The sequence below is a fragment of the Austrofundulus limnaeus genome, unplaced genomic scaffold, assembly GCF_001266775.1.
Source record: "Austrofundulus limnaeus strain Quisiro unplaced genomic scaffold, Austrofundulus_limnaeus-1.0 Scaffold254, whole genome shotgun sequence".
NCBI classification, from domain to species: Eukaryota; Metazoa; Chordata; class Actinopteri; order Cyprinodontiformes; family Rivulidae; genus Austrofundulus; species Austrofundulus limnaeus.
In genome coordinates, this window is record NW_013952656.1 from 390872 (window position 1) to 410106 (window position 19235).

General features: G+C 38.0%; 1 protein-coding gene across 1 annotated transcript in view; it reads left to right on the top strand.

Moving 5' to 3' along the window:
- The first annotated feature begins 5627 nt into the window (after positions 1 to 5627).
- hapln1b (hyaluronan and proteoglycan link protein 1b) overlaps positions 5628 to 19235 on the top strand; it is a 31172-nt gene continuing 17564 nt past the window's right edge. The window contains exon 1 of the mRNA XM_014020501.1: positions 5628 to 5797. The gene's annotated coding sequence lies outside the window, so the exon portion shown is untranslated. The remainder of the gene's footprint in view (positions 5798 to 19235) is intronic.

Genomic DNA, 19235 nt, shown 5'->3' on the forward strand with positions numbered 1-19235 from the left:
CATATAAATTTTGCATATATTTTTATTTTTATTACTCTTTTGTTGTTAAATAGTGGCAGATACTATGAGACGATTTTTCTTCTTCTGCTTCCTTTCATTTTATGAGATTTGTGTTTCTTTTTTTGTTGCATTGAAATTTTTGTTTTTAATCGAAAATGAATAAACTATTGAACAAACAATAAAAGTGTTCAGAAGTGTTTCATTAAATATTTCACAAACAAACAGGGCTGACTCCAACAATTAATGACGTATTAGCTCTGTAACAATGCAGACAGTATGAACTGGAGTGACTGACAGCCACTTTCATAAGGTTTTAATTCAAGATCTTCTTAAATGACTGAGTATAGCCATTTTTGTGTTTTAGACGGTCAATTGATTGTGCAGACCATCTTGAACTGGGTTGACTTAAAAATATTCTATGTCTCTGATTGCTTTCAAATTGTTTTATTAAAATTTGTTCAGGAGTTCATGAGATTGTATTTATCAAACAAGACACACCTTTTCACCTGCCACCAAAGGTAAAATAGCAGTAATATACAGTAGTCTACATGTTAGAGAAAAAACAGTCTATTACAGGACAGCTACAGGAAAAACTTACAGGAGACAAAAAACATGAATATTAAAGTAAAACAGTATGTCTGATTTAAAATTGGAACTCTTAAATGTTTATCCAGATATTTTTATGCATTACGTCATGGTGAACCACAGTCAACAGAAAATAAACTAAATGGATTAAAAGTAGAAACAGAGGCAGAAACTGGTTCTTCATATGTACTGAGGTTTTTCACATCATGAATTGTAAATAGTAACTAAGAATATTTTAAGTACTTCGGGTGGGGCTGTTGAAGTCATTCATGTCTTTTAACCAAATTCTCCTGCACCCCACCCTGGACCAACATAAAGACCCCCTGTTTGTGTTCTCTCCATGTGTGTATGAGTGCTCTTAAAACTGGAGAACTATGACCTGTAGGTTTTACAGCAGTTATGAAAAGGTAATGGTTGAAGACATTTTAAAATAAAAGGGGGGATCCGGTTGACAGTACTGACTTCCTGCTGATACTTGTATGACATTAGAAATGGTTATTAAACAGTCACTAAATTAAGCCTTAAAACATTTTTAAAAGCCCACTGTCACAGCCTACAACCACTGTGCAGAGCTTTCTCAGTCACAGAACACTGTATGGAGTCTGCTTGTTCTGGAGTTGGGTCAGGACAGCAGCTGAGAGATCTAGTCTCTCTAACGTAGCCTTGGTCTTTCCTTGTTGCTTGTGCAAACTTCCTTCTGCAGAGAGTTGCTTTTGTTTTTGAATGCGAGCGCACAAGACAACGACATGTTTAAATCAGTGATAAGACCATGGTCCAACTTTTTTGGCAATCTCGGGAAAGGCAGAACTTGCAGACACTTCCTGGAGAGAGGTGAAGGAGACGGAACTGAGCAGAACAACTCTGGTCCTGTTTTAGAGGTTTCCCTGCTTTGACACACCTGATTCAGATGACTGCAGTTCAACAAAAGCCTGTGAAGCTGTGCTGAAGCATCTGAAACATGCAGGACAGTGTGCGCTGAGGACCAGGGTTGAAAAACGTTGACTGTTGTGCTTCATGGGCACAGGCTAAGAATTGATGGTGGGTTCTCCAAGGAAAGGGGGTCTTATGATGAAAGAGTTCATCCTGTTGCACCATCTCTGGTGATGTGCCCCAGTGCTTCAGTATGCAACAACTATGCTCCTTTAAAAGTTCACTGGCACCGATTCATCTGGTCTCCTATTTAAACTGCAGAAAATAAGTAAGGATTTTATTCTATAAATAATTTAATTCACTGTGGGATTAATCTCTTCTAAACAGCTCTGAATGCTGCATGGCAGCAATTTATGCTAATTAAAACTTAGCGCTCTCAGAAAATAAAAAAACTATTCAGCTGTTACAGCAAAGTCTGATTGCTGTCTTTTATTTATTTCTAAGACTAACATTCTGTTGGTAAAACTTTGCAGACGAAGCTGCAGCAGTATTATTACTCATCAGCTATCAATTTGTTCTTTAAAACAAGCTAATCAAAAAAAATCCAGTTTTTTTTCTGATTCTGATAAATATATTTGTCCAATTATTGATATTCATGTGCTTAATAACAATGGACTGAATTGAAATGCTTTGGAGTTGAGTTTAGAGTTTAGATGCCTTTCATAAATAAGCAGCTTTTTATAAATTTGTACGACTCTAGATGCTAACTATCATTTGTTGACATGTGAAAGTAATCCTTCAGATGAAGCCTAATCTGTCTGTTCTGTTTAGAAAACAGCGTGCATGAATGTGCAATAATGTGGGTATTTATGCGCAGCAGGTCTCATGTTTGGTTTGGTTTTCTGGCTGGAGACACCGTAAAAGTGTGACGAGGGTTCTGAGACATCCACAAATTACAACATCAGGCTGTAATACTCAATAACATTGTTAGAAATGTTTGTGTATTTGCCTAAAGCAAATACACAAACTAAATATGTTCTTTTGAGCTTGTTCCAACAACTAAATGAGAAACATGCCAGTTTGCATAATTTTAGAGATTTTCTTTTTCTTCTTGTGGTACTATGATGTGTTTGGAGTGACTTGCTTTGATTAGAATTATACTGTATTTATTGTCTGCTTCCCAGCAGTCGTGACAAGGTGATGTTTATAGTTTTATGGCTGAACCCAAGGAATGATCTAGTGCTTGCTGTCAAATAAAATTATGTCTTTTAACAACTTTGTGTGCATAGATTAATGGGACTGATTGCAAAATTAGGCCCATCTTTTAAAAACAGATCTGTACAAATATGTCCTCCACACTCCTCCCAGGTTTTACCATTTAGAATCCAGAAACCTGAAAGGGTGTGATAATGTCACTCAACTTTCTGACTTTTTTTGTTGCACACTGTCATTTAATACTTTAAGGCAGAAGGTTGTGGCAGGTTGAAAAAAGTGATAAGGCTGGATGGATGAAGGGATATTAAAAAAAAACAAAGTGTATTTAATTCCCGGTAGAGTTTGTTGTGAAATATTTTTCATATCATGTTTATCTAAAAGGAAACACCCAACTGTTCCTCATCAGTCTCATGACAGAGTTTATGAATATGAGCAGCAGAGGGGCTCACTTTGGGACCCACCCCATTCAACTGAGTTTTATTTGAATTGTACAAAAAAATTGAGCTACTTTGTAAAAGTTTTCCTTTCACTTAGAACATCTTATTAGAGAATAATACATCTGGAAAGCATGCAGGAGAGATCCACTCCCATCAGTAAATAAATAACAAAAAATATTATCTATTCAATAACCCCACGTTTTTAACAATGTAACATTTGACAGCTCAAATAAAAAAAATGCAGCTGTGAAAAGGCAGACAAAATGTGTTTCCTTCAGCTGATCTCATCTGCTGAGGTTGCCACAGTGAAAAAAATCACCAAAAAAAGGCAATTGATTTACAATGGATGCCTTTCCTGATGCAACCTGAGCTTGAACCTAGCATGTTTCTTAGACCAGAAAACAAAACAAAACTAGAAACACGCGGAGAGTGCAAACCTCCGCCAAGACCAATTCCCCCCCATCCTGTAATACAGTTACAAAGGGGCACACCAACACTACAGTGCCACCTGCTGGACACTTAGAAACCCACGCCCTGTGAAAGCATCACAGCTTTGCTGATCTCAGAGTGTTAAAAAAATCCTGTATCTGCATCGTGATCCGGAACATCACCAAAATTTAAAGGTGTGTTACTTGAGCCAGTACCCACATGTGGTAAAAATGTCATGACAATCCGTCCACAAGTTTTTGATTAATGTTGTCCACAGACAGAACGACAGACATACGCGGCCGAAAACATTACCTCGCCCTTGGCGGAGGTAACTGAGCACAACAATACAGGCTGAGGGGGCCAGAACATGGCCACCATCTTGAAAGCTACCATATTGGATCAAAGACAAGTTTTTCCAAAGATAGCCCACCAGTACTTGCTGGGGTATTCGGATGCTGGGGTATTCGGATATGTCATTCTTATCTTTCTAAAATAAAAGGGTGTCCTGTGACTTTCGACTCACCCTGTTGTGTGAGACACAACCACAAGAAGGGCTTAGCTAAGACAAATAGCATCATCGGGGTACAGTCTGGACCGCTCACAGGTCCATCACAGGGCCACATTCAGACAACAAACCATTCACTCTCTCATCCACGGAAAATTTAGAATTAGCCTAACTCACACTCTTGTTTTTTTTATTATTATTTTATTTTTTTAATATGTGGGAGAAAACCCATACATGCTTAGATAGAACAAGTCGTAAGGTTCCTGGCCAGGATTTGATTTGCCAAGCTTCTTGCTGAGAGGCATCAGCATCGGCACCACCATGCAGCCGAAGGCCAAAAAGGAACGTTAAATATAAACTCTCAATATTGGTGTTTGGGGATTATTTTCACCTAAAACCGCATCAATTTTTAGCTGTTTCTGCAAAAGTTGCTTGGCTTTGGCAGTCATCTTAGCTAACTCCAAAAGGTAATCATTAAAATGAATTAAAATCAGATTGAGACTTGTGATACACCCTCCATGACAGTGGGCTATTATTCACTGAATGAGCTGATCTGATCTCAGATTAGACTGACCTCTGCCTCTTTCATATTTAATGTTACACTGATAATGCTAATTTCTAAAAACACATCATTAGGCCCTATTAGTTAAAAATTAATTTCCTGTATTTATTTAATTATTTATTTATTTATTTATTTAGAATCAGGGTAAAACATAACTTGAGCACTTGCCACGTTTTTAAAATAGGATCTTTACTACAGAGGAGAGGCTGAGGAGGAGGAGATGGGGGTGACTCTAAATCTGTGGTTCCCAAACGTTTTATCTTCTGACCCACAAAATATCCATGGCAAAAACTTGTGACCCCAAATATTACTGGTCTGAGTACACGAACTTTGTTAATAACCCTAAAAACACAGGCTTTTGACAATCTAAACAGCTTGTACGCAAATATAAATACTTATTTATACTTATTTTGTGTTTTTGTAATAGTTATAGGGAAAATATTAGATCAGCAATTATTTTATTACCCTTTAAATTGATTTCTGGAGATTATGTTTGTGCTTTATGACCCATAATTGGGTCCCAAGGTCAACTTTGGGAACCAAAGTGCACTGGTTCCCAAACTTTTCAGCTTTTGACCCACAAAATAACAGTAGCAGAGACCTGTACCCCCCAGCTAATTTTGTATGATACACATTTGTATCAGGTAAACAAAACATGGGCATAGTAACAATATTTTATACTACATTTATGCGTTTTAAATACACTAACCTCACTCCTTTGTAACAAGCCAAAAATGTAATTAATTACGAAAATCTTTTCAGGACCCCACCTTGATGTTTCGGGACCCCATTTTGGGTCCTGACCCCAACTTTGGGAAACACTGCTCTAAATCAACTCAACCGCATATTGAGCAACTGTTTTATGGGCCCCTCCCTTGTTTGACATGTTGCCCGGGACGAGTTGAGCGATTTGTCAGAAAACAACAGGGGGAGGCAGAACATCCACCTCATCGGGTCGCGTGTATTTACAGCAGAGAGGGGGGGATGAAAGCGGGACAAATTGCCCACAGCGACGCCCCCGACACCCGCTTTCATCTGGCGCGCACGCGCCTCACACACGGACTCCTCTGAAGGGCGCGCGCGAGCAGCTATTGGATAAGGTGCACGCGCCTGGCTGTTTCTCCTGACTCCACGCGCGCAGTCGCTTTGCCTCAGCCGCAGGAGAGAAGACGTCCAGCCACAACAGAAAGTCAGGTAGTGTGGGTTTTTTTTTTTTTTCTGATTTCTCATCTGAGCTCGGCTTGAAGAAGTGATGTGAGAGTGTTTGCAATGCTTTTAAAAAAGCTTTTACTGTCAGTAACCTGCTGTAAACGTTACATGGAAATTATATATTAAAAAAAAGTTTTATATAAAAGAACCAGCTTAGAAAGTTTAATGATAACAGGACACTTTTAAAGTCATTAATATGATAAAAGTATCACAAATATCAAAGATAAGACAAGGCTAAGAGTTCTGCAGCATTAAAAGCTGTGCAGTTAGGCCTAGTATTGTTATTTAAAATGAACAAGTGAAACATCCTGCCTGTGTTCCCAAAGTTGAGGTTAGGACCCCACTGTGGGTCACGAAACACCAAGGGAGGATCAGCTAATCACTGTTAATAAAATAGTTTTAAAAAACTATTGTGTAACCCATTACATCAAACAGAGAATTAAATCAAAGTTGGTCAAAATGATCTGAGCACATGTTCAGATTTCTGCCCTTTAATACATTTTGATACATCAGATATCATAAGTACCATTGGCTTGATTTGTTTTGTACTCAAGATAACATTAATATTTGGCTGAACTCCTATTTATTTTATTTTATTCTAATGAGGAATTAGTTTATGCCATATTAAAGAGAAAATCTCGAACATTGTTTGGATATTAAGATTGACCAGCTGGAAGAGGAAACAAAAGCTCTGCAAGTTCCAAGGGTAAAATAAATAGCATGTTCTTTAAAGCTACCACAAAATAAATAATTCAAAATGTTTGTTGGGATTATATTTAGACATTTCATTCATATGACCTGTAGATAAGGTATTTATTCATTATATTTTAGCAAAATGCAATTGTTGCAAACATATTAACCAAAACACTATAACTGTGACTCAATCTTTGGTTAGATACGATAAGTCACATTGAATTGGTAGTCACAAAGAGTCAGTACAGTTAACATTAATAAAACAGAAATATAATGTGCTATCGTGATCTAGTTTAATATTTGTGGAGGTAAACTTTAGGGTTGGAAGCTGAAAGGTTTGGGAACTATGGCTTTAAAGCCCATTAATTTATTGGTTAGGTTGGTATTTGGTTACTTATTTTACAAGTCTTGATCCTGTTTTGGCTGTTGTGTTTAGTTTAAAACTGCAAAACTCATAAACTTCCATAAATGTTATCCTTATCCAAAACACCTTATGTCACGACTTGTAAAGTTCAATTTAAAAAGCGGAAACACAAAGCAATAAATGCAACTCGTAACAAATTGAAACCTGATGAGGCATGAAGCATGGTGGTTGACTGCTGCATGAGGGCAAACCAGAGTATATATAAACCAGAGTATATATAAACTAGAGTATATATAAACCAGAGTATATATAAACTGAGGCTGATGAGTACAGTGGAGAAAACCTGAGCAAAATAACAACAGGGAGCAGGTGTGGCTGGTGCAGGCTAAGGAGCAGAGGACTGAATGAAAGAGGCTGATGTCACAAAGGAGATAAACAGAGTACAATGGAAACAATAAAAATTAGAGAAAGATTGTGAAGAAGAGTGTCAAAAACACAAAATAAATTCAATAACAAAAATACAAACTACAAAAATTAAGGATCCAGGCACCTCATGAGTAAATCTTAACCCTTAAAAGGTGCTTGAAGCAGAGTTTCTGCTAACTCTGGACCATAACAACACGTCTTGTGTAGACATTAGCTTCAATTTCCTGTTGGAAACTTTGTTGCCCGCCACCAAAATCAGCTGCTGTGTTTGTATTAGACACTTATTTTAGCTGAGCCTGACTTACAAGGAGCCACTCTTTGGGATATTTCCATAGCTTGTTTCGCTGCATGCATGGGCGGACTCAGGAGAGCACATCTGTGGGGGCTCATTGTGCATTCTTCTTTCTCTGGCTGAGATAATCATGGCAATGTGAATGTATATCAGTTTCCATTTTATTTTAGCAGATGCAAACTTTAAATTCTACATTACTAAATTTATCTTACTTGCTTTGCAGGTTAATATTATTGTGTGGTCATCACCAAATGCCAGTTTATAAACCCACCACCTTTTACCCAATATCAAATGTAACTGTGGGCTGGTCACTTTCTACCCACACTCTCAAATCCCTTCTTTATAACTGCTTGGCCACGGCTCTAGTGTTGAGGTTTAAAGCCATGGTTCTCAAACTGTAGTACAATTACCTGTCCTCCAGTGGTACTTGTGAGAAATTGTAGTGTCAGCTGTTTGCAATCTAAATTTTAACCATTATAGGCCAAACTGTGATGTAAGGGTTGTACCTCACTGAGCTGTGACTATTGAAGATTAGCGAGTGACTCAAAAATGCAAGAAAAATGTGAGAAAACAGGCAGATTTTCAGTTGCAGTCTCAGTAAATTGAACTGAAATGTTTGCAAGTAATCAAAAGAGTTTGCCAAAAAAAAAAAAATCTGGGACTTTCAAAAACTGGCTGCTCGCTGCCAGACAGCTTGCTGGTCACTTGAAGACTCAGAATTCAGAGAGACATCACCTGAAAATCTGCCCTATTTCAAAACGATTGCAAAATTGAGTTGCCAACAGGGCTGCCACGATTAATCGATTAATCGACGACTAATCGATTATTCAAATAATCGATGACTAATTTAATAATGGATTAATTGTTTTCTTTTTTTTGTTCTTTACTTTGTTTTTCTCTCCAAACTGCTTTGACACCTTCCACTGCCACATCTGCCTTTCTGTCCTTGACACACATGCACAGTAGTGGTAACTGGGGTAGGCCGTGGACGTCACAAGACATTATACAGACAGGCTCTGGTATCATGGCTACCTGACAGCCGAGCTCAAAGTGTGGGATCATTTTAAGAAAATGAAAGAAAAACCTGTGCAATATCTGCAGAGCAGAACTTACCTTCCACAGCAGTTATTTTTAGTTAGCATATAGCTAAAATCTAACGATGGTTATATAATAGCAGCTGCATTCTGACGTGATAAGCTGAATGTTTTATATTCAATTAACGTATGATCCGATTAGTCGACTAATCGAAAAAATAATCGGTGATTAATCGATTATTAAAATAATCGTTTGTGGCAGCCCTAGTTGCCAACTAGCTTACCAGCCCAGTGAGACTGTAAGGATGCCAGAGCTGAAAACATAAGTATGTTAGGCTAACCAGCTGCAGCCTCGTGAATGAAGCAACCTGAACATCTAAAATGAAAACACCTCTGCAGACGGTCGTGTTTCAGAGACTTGTCATAGTTGTGGTCGACCATGTTATTGCAGAAAGAGGTTGAACGATTTAGAGCTGCGAGCACCAGGGCTGTGAATGTCTCCCAGCCCAACAACTCCTCTCTGTGTGCTGGCTTAGACTTGGCGGCTCCGCTCTGACCCCCCCACCCATTACCCCTGCACCCACCCACCCAACAAACACACATGCATGCTTACACAGGGGGTCTGCAGTGGCCCATTTAACCCCTCAAATAAAAAAGGGGGTGTTATTCCCTTCTAAGACATGCACAGTCAGCTTCAATTTGTGCAAATTAGGGGTGATCTGAACACAACAGGTTAAATGAGGGTTTTTTTTTGGGGGGGGGGGGGGCTATTTTGGATCCAGTGGTTCTTTATTTTACTCACCTCATGAATTGGTGTTTCTGTTTCGGTAATGTGTTTTTGCTCTGGGTTCACTGGAGCATTTACCTGAGCTCGTCTCTGTTAAACACAAATATAAATAGATCTAAAGGATTGACTGTACAGTTGAAGTGGGTTAAAGGCCATGCCCACTGTTAAAACATACAAACTCTGACAAGCAACAAGTACACATGCAGGCTATACAAGTACAATTTGTACAGCAAATAAACAACCTAAATACAACCCTGGTTCTGAAAATGTAGTAACGGTGCATAAAATGTAAATAAAAACAGATTGCAATGGTTTGCAAATGCCAGAAACATGTTTTATTTACTATGGGACTTCATAAATATATCAAATGTTGAAACTAACAAAATAACCATGTTTAGAAAAAAAAATGGTTAATTTGAAATGTTATGGCAGCAACAAATTTCAAAATAGAAGAGACATGGGCAAAAAAAAGCTTTAAAAATGTACAAATAAAAAAACATCAGGAGGAGGATTTTGCAACTAATTAGGTTAATTAGTAACACGTCATTAAGAGGATTGAGAATAAAAAGAACATTTTAGAGAAGCTGAACCTGTCAGAGGTAAAAATGGACAGAGATCCACCATTTAGCAAAAAAAAAAAATTTAAATGAATTGAGGCAAAGTAGAAAACTGTTTTTAGATTGTGAATTTCAAATGAGAGTATTGTTTATTTAATTTTTTACAAAGCCATGGATACCATGTCCTCTGTACTGAAGAGGAGAGTAACCATCTTATCAGCACACAGTTTAAAAACATGCCTCTCTGATGTTATGTGTGTGCAATATTGCCTCTGGCATGGGCAGCTTATATATCTGAAAAGGCACAACATATGCTCCCATCCTGACAATGACAAAGACAATTTCATGGAAATTGCATATTTCAGCAAGACAATGAAATGAAATGTGTGCTCTGCATTTGACCCATCACGTCAGAAACACCCAAGCAGAGCAGCGGGCAGCAGTAAGCACTGTTGGGTTGGGGGTTAGGTGTCTTGCTCAAGAACACCACGACATGTGGGCATGGCGGAGAGTCAGACCTGTGACTTTCTGGTCCCAAGTTGGCTGCTCTACCACCACACCACAGCCGCCCTGTATGTTTACATCAGTCCACAAAGACCTTGGCAATATTTACAATTTCACTGATATTGCAATTATTGTGGTGGACACTTTTACATTTACATTTGTTTTCACACCAGAATGTTGGGCTCATAAAGTGAAGGATAACTGAGGAAAAAGCTGGTTTAGGGGGAGGGAAGTTTGTTCTTTGGACTACCTTTATTATTATTATTATTATTATTATTATTATTATTATTATTATTATTATTATTATTATTATTATTATTATTATTATTATTATTTTATTGTTGTTGTTAGAAGTACATGATTATTAAAAGGGGACTTTTTCACCTCCTTTTGGCTGACTTCCACATTTATGACCCTGAATGCTTGATATGTTGTCAACTGAGAGCTTAGCGAGCGCTGCCACTGCTCCAAGGGCTGACGGCCTTGCGGAGGTTTTCGGCACCTGTTGACGCTGTGTTGATTTCGCTAGATTAATTTATTATGAGACATGGAGACTTTTTGTGTAGGCGGGTGACCATTGGCACTGTTATATTGATTTGTTGTGAGACATGAAAGCTTTTTGTTTTGGCGGGCGACCGCTCCCCCTCGAACGACTGGTCGCACCAGTGTGACTGGAACTTCTTTGTAGTTGCACTCCTTGCAGGGTTGCGTGGAGGTTTTTTTCTTCTTCCATAGGATGTATGGCTTGGCTTCTATTTGTGACTGGCTCCAAATCACATACATGTCAAACCCTTTGGATGTTTACCTGCATGCTGACCTTCAGAAATCCATAAATGTCACAAGAAATGCATATCTCTCACATGATACAACAGAGTGGATGGTGGACTGTCTATAGCAGTGCAGGGGAGCAGATAACAGCATCTGAGGCAAAGTAGGTATAATGACTGCAGCCAGATTGCACCTGTCTATCAAACACGCTATATAATATAGACAAAAGAGCAACTGCAATCAGTTTCAGGTTTGATGAATCACACTGGGTGCTAAATGATTAAATCATCCTCCCAGTATTTTGCACATTCTGTTGATCCATCATTCTGCATATTCATCAGGGAAAACACACTAAAGGCTTCTGCATGCTGCTGCCAAACTGCCGAAATTGTGCCGAACTGTCGCATTTTTATGACAAAAATTGCGTCACTTCTGTTCGCATTGTTGGCATTTCAGCATTTCTTGTCGCAACCCGCTGGTTGAACTTTTCACCCCCCTCCACGTAAGAACACGTACGAACTGTATGGTGTGATTGGTCAGAAGTTCGTGGGAGTGCTGAAGGCGCTCAGATGCTGCATTTTGCTTCAACCACTCGTTTCAAAAAAAATAAAAGGAAAAAAAAGAAGAAAAAAGCGATCGCTTCAGAGCCGACTGTTGTACCAGGAAGCAGCGATTAGATGGTCAGTGGCCAAAAACTCATAAAAGGGGATAAAACAGACATTTTTCACGGTGGAATCTGACCGATAAAAACTTTGAAGCTTAATCCGGGACGAGTTTGTGGATAAACAACGTCGAGTGAAGAGCCTTGGACTTTTTTTTCCCAACATTGCACTCCCCGGGGAAGGAATCCCATGCAGTGACGTATGCTGGAGCGGGAGGGGTTTCCCAGCAGCTCGGCTTGGGGTGTCTCGGGACTATGAAAGGTCAGTGCGAAAACGAACGCCGATCAACCACGTGACGACGCGTCGACCGGTCGACTGCTGAGCGAGCAAACTGCCAGCTTTAGATTGCGCCTGCTTTTGCTCATTTGACAGATGCTATTGCTGGTGTGCATGGTTAGTAGATTAGATCTTGCACATCTTTTTATACATGCAAACATTTAATAAATCAGCCCCTTTGTACAGTAATGGTCATGATTGTTAAAGCCCCAATGTCCTCAGTCATCGAGTAATAGTGATAATCCAATGAAGTTCATCTCTATACATTTAATAAATCCTAAATGCTTTCATTTTGTTACTAGACACTGAATTATTTTGTCTATTCAGACATATCTGACATGTTTTGACATCTTCCATCTTCAGAGGTGTTACAGCTGATCAAAAAGATGACATTGTGATAAAGTAGAGATAGTTTGTTATTGACATTATTTTTTTAAAGTTTAAACAAAAACAGCTACAACACTGTCATTAATTAACATAAGAAGATTTTTGTCAAAAGCTCTGGCATGTGGGCAATATGCCTTTCTTTCAAAGAAGGCTCATTTTAAAACCACATTGTTACATAAATTGGTAACAGACTCACTGATGTGAGAAGATTGTTGGGCTTTTGTCACAAGTTTTGTTACAAACTTCTGCATGGTATTTGTTCAATATCTGAAAGATGGTTTAAAAACTTCACATCATTTTGTGTTGTTAAAAACTGTTTTGTCTTAAGCTCATCTCATTGTCAAACACACTGTACCATTTAAGTTTTTAGCAGTTTCTTTGATTGAGAAAACCAGACCAAGATGTGGGAGAATTTAATTATGAGAAGAATCAGGGTTTGATGGTAAATCATAAAGTGGGTTTAAAAAACAATCCATTAATTTATGCTAATGGACTAAAATGTCTTTGATCATTTTGTTTGTTGCTGTTGTTTTTTTTAATGGCTTTGTTTCCACCAGTGTTTCCAGTATCTTTTTCTGTTTCAAACAGCCTTCTAACATGTTTTTTTGATCCTTAGACATTCAGATGGAGCAACTGCTGTTGTTTGTCTTTTTTTCTAAGAAGCTCTGTAATCAATTATTTTTTTCAATGTCTAATATCTAGAATTTCCATGAAGCTTGTGAAAAATGCTTAACTTTTAGTAGTTGATTTTTGAGACATTAAGTTGTGTGGTGAGAGAAACAAGTTCACAAGCTGCTCAGCACCACTGTGTAACAGACAAATTTGATCATTTAACATGTAGCACAGAAAACTACTGAAAATATGTATAACTCATTTAAAAGATATAATCGGCACCAACTGGGATGCTAACACTGATAAGTACAGTTAATTTAATGTATGAACACATTTTTAATCCACTTTTCAGTTGCTGATGTGGCAAATATATCATGAATGTCCTAATCAAATAATACAATTACCCCATTTAGGTGACAGTTAGGGGAAAAACAGTTGTAGTTCCAATATTTACACATTATATAATGCATAGAAAATGTGTCATTTTAGATAAAGCCTCTTATAATTATAAAATTGAAACAAATTAATATAAAAGTTTTTCAACACTTTAGCATGGATCTCCAAACAAACTTGAACTGTAGTGTTTAGATTATAGCATCATGTTTTATGGCTCGTTCTGTAAATTGTGAGAAATGCTTGCAAAGTAGAAATGTTAAGTTCATTCCCCTAAATGAACAGAGCTAATTTGTGCATGTATTTGAAATCTACATCTAGTTTTAATGGTTTTATATATCTACTAAATTTACCCTTTAGATCATATTTACATAATTTTCTCTTTAACTTTACTCAACTGTGCAGTTGCTTGGACATTGTTTTAACACATAGAAGGTCACTGACAATCACAGTTAAACTGAACATAAATCTACTGTATTTCATGGAAATTTTTCACATAAATTGTATTACTGTCTTGGGAAACATTATATTCACAAAAATGGTGTTGTCAGTTATGTGAAAATATTGTTGACCAATCTACATTTAGATCTCTACTCTTTCAGTGTTGATAACATTTAAGGGCATGCTTTTTTATAATCTCGCTGGGCAAAGAAGTTAAAATTAGACTATCATGATTATATGACAGCTTACTGTCATGAAGAAATGGATTTCCTTAAAGTGAACACAAGAGGGTGTAGTACATTGATTAATCAGAAGTATAGACATGAAGCAAACGGAAACAAGCCTTCACAGTCCCACTGTGCTCCATACTAAGACGTCTTTGTAGCTGTTGTGGTGGCGTGATGCTGACAGGAAGTTAAAAGTTCATTGGGCTTGTTTGAAAACTCAACATCACCCAAAGACAAAATATAGGTTCTGTGCAATGAGGAAACTCATGGAAGGATTTATGTATACCTCAAAATATGTGTACGATACCCCACCCATTTCTTCAATGCCCCACACACATGCAAACACACTGACGCTCCTAACAAGCGTCAGCGCCTGTGGTCTTGGCAAGTTCTCTTCTTCCAGAGCGGCTTGCAGAGCCGGCTCTTGGCATAGGCGAACTAGGCGGTCGCCTAGAGCGCCGTCTGCTGGAGGGGGCGCCGAACTGCAGAAGAAAAAAAAGTTATTATTTGTAATCCCTGGTTGTAACTCTGCTCAGCGCCCCTTTCAATTAGCTTTGTCTTAAAAAACAATAGTCAGGTATTACAGAAAAAATAAACTACTCCAACTACTAATCCTGCTGACATCCATTCTGACACAGTGAGGCCTGAGTTTGTCAGCTGAGGACCTTATGAGGTAAAATCAGACTTATATTTTCCAAAAAGAGAGGACCTTCTAAATCTGTGCACAAATTGTGAACAAGGTCTTTTGTTTAGCCTTGTCATTTGATTTAATTATATTTACTTTGTTTATTCATTTAATTTGTTGTGTGATGAATGTTTGTGTTTAAAGCAAATAGATCTAAGTTTACCATAGTAAACTAATGTGGGGTGTGTGCTTCAACTCGCCTAGGGCGCCAAAATGGCTAGAGCCAGCACTGGTGGCTTGTCTAACAGCTGCTGAAACCTGTTGCAGCAGGGTTGTGCCAGTTCCAGTACAGAAATGTTCAATGCTAAAATGAAATATTGTAATTTTTTTGTCATCGGCTTGAGCGCAGCCAACTGTTGAAAAGCCCAAAAGAAATATGATGATACTCTTGACTTTTACTGAAGTTCTGTTCTTTCCCGTGCTTAATCCATCCATCCTTTTTGTTTTGTCTGTCTGAGGTCAGGGCATGAGAGAAAAGTTCAGGTAGAAGCTACACTTCCCATATCCTTCTGGCAAACCTTAAAGGTATTCCAAGTCCTTGGAGTATGCACTGTAAAATCCCTCCTCCCTCTTTCATATTGAGTTATTTTCCTACAAACAGATAGACAAAGGGTTACCTGAACAGTCTGACCTGCACCAGGTACAAAAATGTAGACATGCATCTTTTTGATCTACACAACAGTTTTGTCACACCTAACAAACATTTTCATACCAGAACCATCATTATACTGTTTGTGGAAAAATGAGAATTTTTCTGATCCACCTTGCCTTGTGTACACACAGATGGAAGTTAATGCAGCCAGTGATGTCAAAAACTGAATTTACATGTTTAAATAGAGTTTTCCCTCTTAAGTGTACAAATATTAAATTATTCTATTTTTCATCTAGTAATTTGTTAGCTAGTAATGTAATGAAATAGTAGGGGTGCAAATCTTTAAGCACCTTGCCATTCATTTATGATTAAAAGGGTATGGCAAATGCAACAATAAAACTGTTACTGATGCATTTTGATCATCTTGATGTATTTCCCTTACTACTATTGCTTTAGAGCTGGTAGTTTTAAAGCAAAACATGTGTATGCTTCCAATTAATTTACTTCACATTAGGGGTGTCCCGATACCGATACCAGTATCGGTATTGGGTCCGATTCCAGCATCAAGTACTCGTACTCGTACTCGCAAAAGCCGGCCGATACTCTTAAACGATACCGCTTTTGTCCCCTCCTGTGCTGCGCTGCACAAAGGATAAACAACAATCCATACCAGGCGGTGGCGCTAATGCACTGACACGTTATTTCCGACCGCACCCCCTAATAACAGAAGAAGAACGATGACGGTAGAAGAAGAAGTAACGTCGGCAGTTTAGAGATGATCGGCACGGAGGACACCAAACAAGCAGACTGTCTGCTGTGCTCTGCTAAACTGTCGAGGGGAGGAGCGGAAGTTGGATGTTTTAACACCAGCAATTTGATTAAACATTTGAGAACAAGACATGACAAAGAATTCAAAGAGTTTGCTGCTGCTAGCAGTAGCCTTCATAAACAGCACTTTATGCAGCAATTGTTGCAGTAACTTCAATGCTGTTTTTTTTTTCTTTCTTGTAGAACAAACTAAGACATAAGCAGGATATGGAAGGAAGTTTGTTGTAAAAACATTTAATTTTTCACTCTGGTTCTTCTGAGATTTTGTTTTATTTCCATTTAAGTTTGAACTGAAATTTACTGCACTTTATTACTATTAGTCCTTTTTTTAAGTTTAAGACTGAAGCAGAGTAAACTTCTRTAGATGTGCTGCTAAAATTTACGTTATAGTTTACATTTTCATTTAAATTTGGTAGTTGCATGTTGAGGAAAATGTATAAAAATAACTTATTTTGTTTTTTAATGTATGCAACAGCATTTGTTTTGCAGTATTTGTATTGTTAATACATTCAGAGGGAGCCTTATAAAAAGAGCCCTGTTTGAAATAAAATAAATGGTTTCAAAAGTTATGGTGTGATAAATATACCAACTTATCTACTTGACAGAGTTTGCACTACCGTTTTATTGTCAAACATAATATTTACCCATTAATTTTTGCATGATAATTGCATTTCATTTTCATTCTATTTAATATTCAACAAGTTGAACAGATAATCCACACGAACCCCGCTACTTGGTATCGGTGAGTACCTAAACTGAAGTACTCGTACTTGTACTCGGTCTTGAAAAAACTGGTATCGGGACACCCCTACTTCACATTATATATCTCACTCAGCCATCTTTTATATGTGTTTATTATGTGCACTCCATGAATGTCCAGGCTGTGCACTTCCACACTTCTGAACCATTTGTTCCGCCATTTTGTGTTCCTCAACAATATGGTATTAAATGACCTACTTTTGAAATTTAATTCAGAATGTCCAATCTCTGGATGCATCTAATACTCAATTTTACACCCCACCCATACAGGATGGTCTTTAAAGTGACCCCACTCTATATATTTTCACAGCACCTGCACAGAATACTTTAGGGGAGATAGTTATAAATCTTCTGACTCAGCAACACATCTGGACTGGACAATCAAACTCCCATGACTCCCCCATGAACTCAGCAAGGCTAAATCTCTGCTCCTCTGCTCCTCTTGAATCTGAAGTTTGATATTTGGTTGGGATTTTCTTCCCCACCCTAGAGTAAACTTTTACAGGGAGGCTGAACAGTGTGATTATGTGATGATTGAAACGCACTATATGGTCCTCTTTAAAAAATAAAATATACCACCAACCCTGCCTGCTACTCAGGTATCAACCTGGTCAAAAGAGATTTGTCACAATCCATATCACAAATGTTTTACCCCTGTTTGAGTATTGTTTTCAAGTCTTTTGCAACTATTTTTAATCAAATCATTTTGCTTTCAGTTGTCCCCTTTGATGGTATTTGCATATCAAAACAATGAAGCACAAATAGAACAGGCACAGTGCTGATTGTTCCAAATCTGTTTGTGGTACTGTGTAGCCTGAGTGAATTCCTTCCTCCCAACCAAAAAAAAAAAAAAAGWAAATACACTTATCTGTCCCCCCTTGTAAATGTCCCTTGAGCTCTCTATTCTCTCAGAATTTAAAGCTTTTAGTGTTTCACACCTCATTTATTTTGCTCTGCAATGAAGGTTTTGTGAGGGTCATGTCTTTTGGCTTGTAGCTTTGTCATAAATATCTGTCAACAATAGCCGCAGACATGGAATGAGTTTAACTTTACTGAGAAAATAAAGAGCACGAGGTCCCCAGGAACAGAGTCTTAAACCTTTCCTTTGTGCTGACTTTTGAAGTTTTTTTATCTGACATAAACTACAGCATTTACAGAGACAGTAAGATGTGAAAGAGGAAAGTTCAGTTTTACACAGTTTGTTATTCAGTTTTTTTAGGGTTTAACATTGAATCTACTTTCGTTGACATGGCACATGTCAGAATTAACATATTCAGAACATATGAAGCTCAATTGTCTTTACAGGAAGAATCAACCTTCAGTCAGTGTCTATTGTTTTAACCATTGAAATAAAACCCATGGTTTCCTTTGGACTGCTGTTAGTTTTCACTCATCTTTGCCGTGTTGCATGAGAGTCAGAGCAATAATGCTCATCACTGGATGTGCAAAATAAAGATTACTATTAAGAATTAGTGAAATGTTGAAATCCTAACACTATTCCCAAATGGCTCTTCTGTGGATGTCACCATTGCAGATTTATTGTCAGTTTTAGGTTGTTTATGTAGATAAACATTTGCATGTGTTGGCATTTGGATTACACTTTTTTTAATTTAAGGACACGGTATTGATATGCAAAACATAGTGTATGGGTTTTCTTTATTACTTTAGAAAAAATGACAACCTTTGACAAAAAAAAATCACAACTGTATTGAATACCTTTAGGTGTCAAAATAAAAAAGAAAAATAAGGTGTTTTTTTTTCCTAGACTATTTTTAATTTACTCCATTTCTTCATCTGTAATGGTGCGTTCACACCGAACGCGATTTCAGCKTCAAAATCGCAGCCAACGCTGAAGTTTGAAGCTTGTGCACTTTGAGGTCAGACGCAGGACAGCTGCGCAAGCGCCGCACGGCGACATTCAAATCGTTCAAATCGCGCTGCTCTAATCGCGCTTGAGGCGCCGCAGAACTTCCCGACGTTGCTTGAAGCGCGTCCACCATAGACTTTGCATGTAAACCTGCTGCTCCTGACGCTGAAATCGCGTTCGGTGTGAACGCACCATTAGAGGCTCGCATGACCTGATCCGCGTGTGTGTGTGTGTGTGTGTGTGTGTGTGTGTGTGTGTGTGTGTGTGTG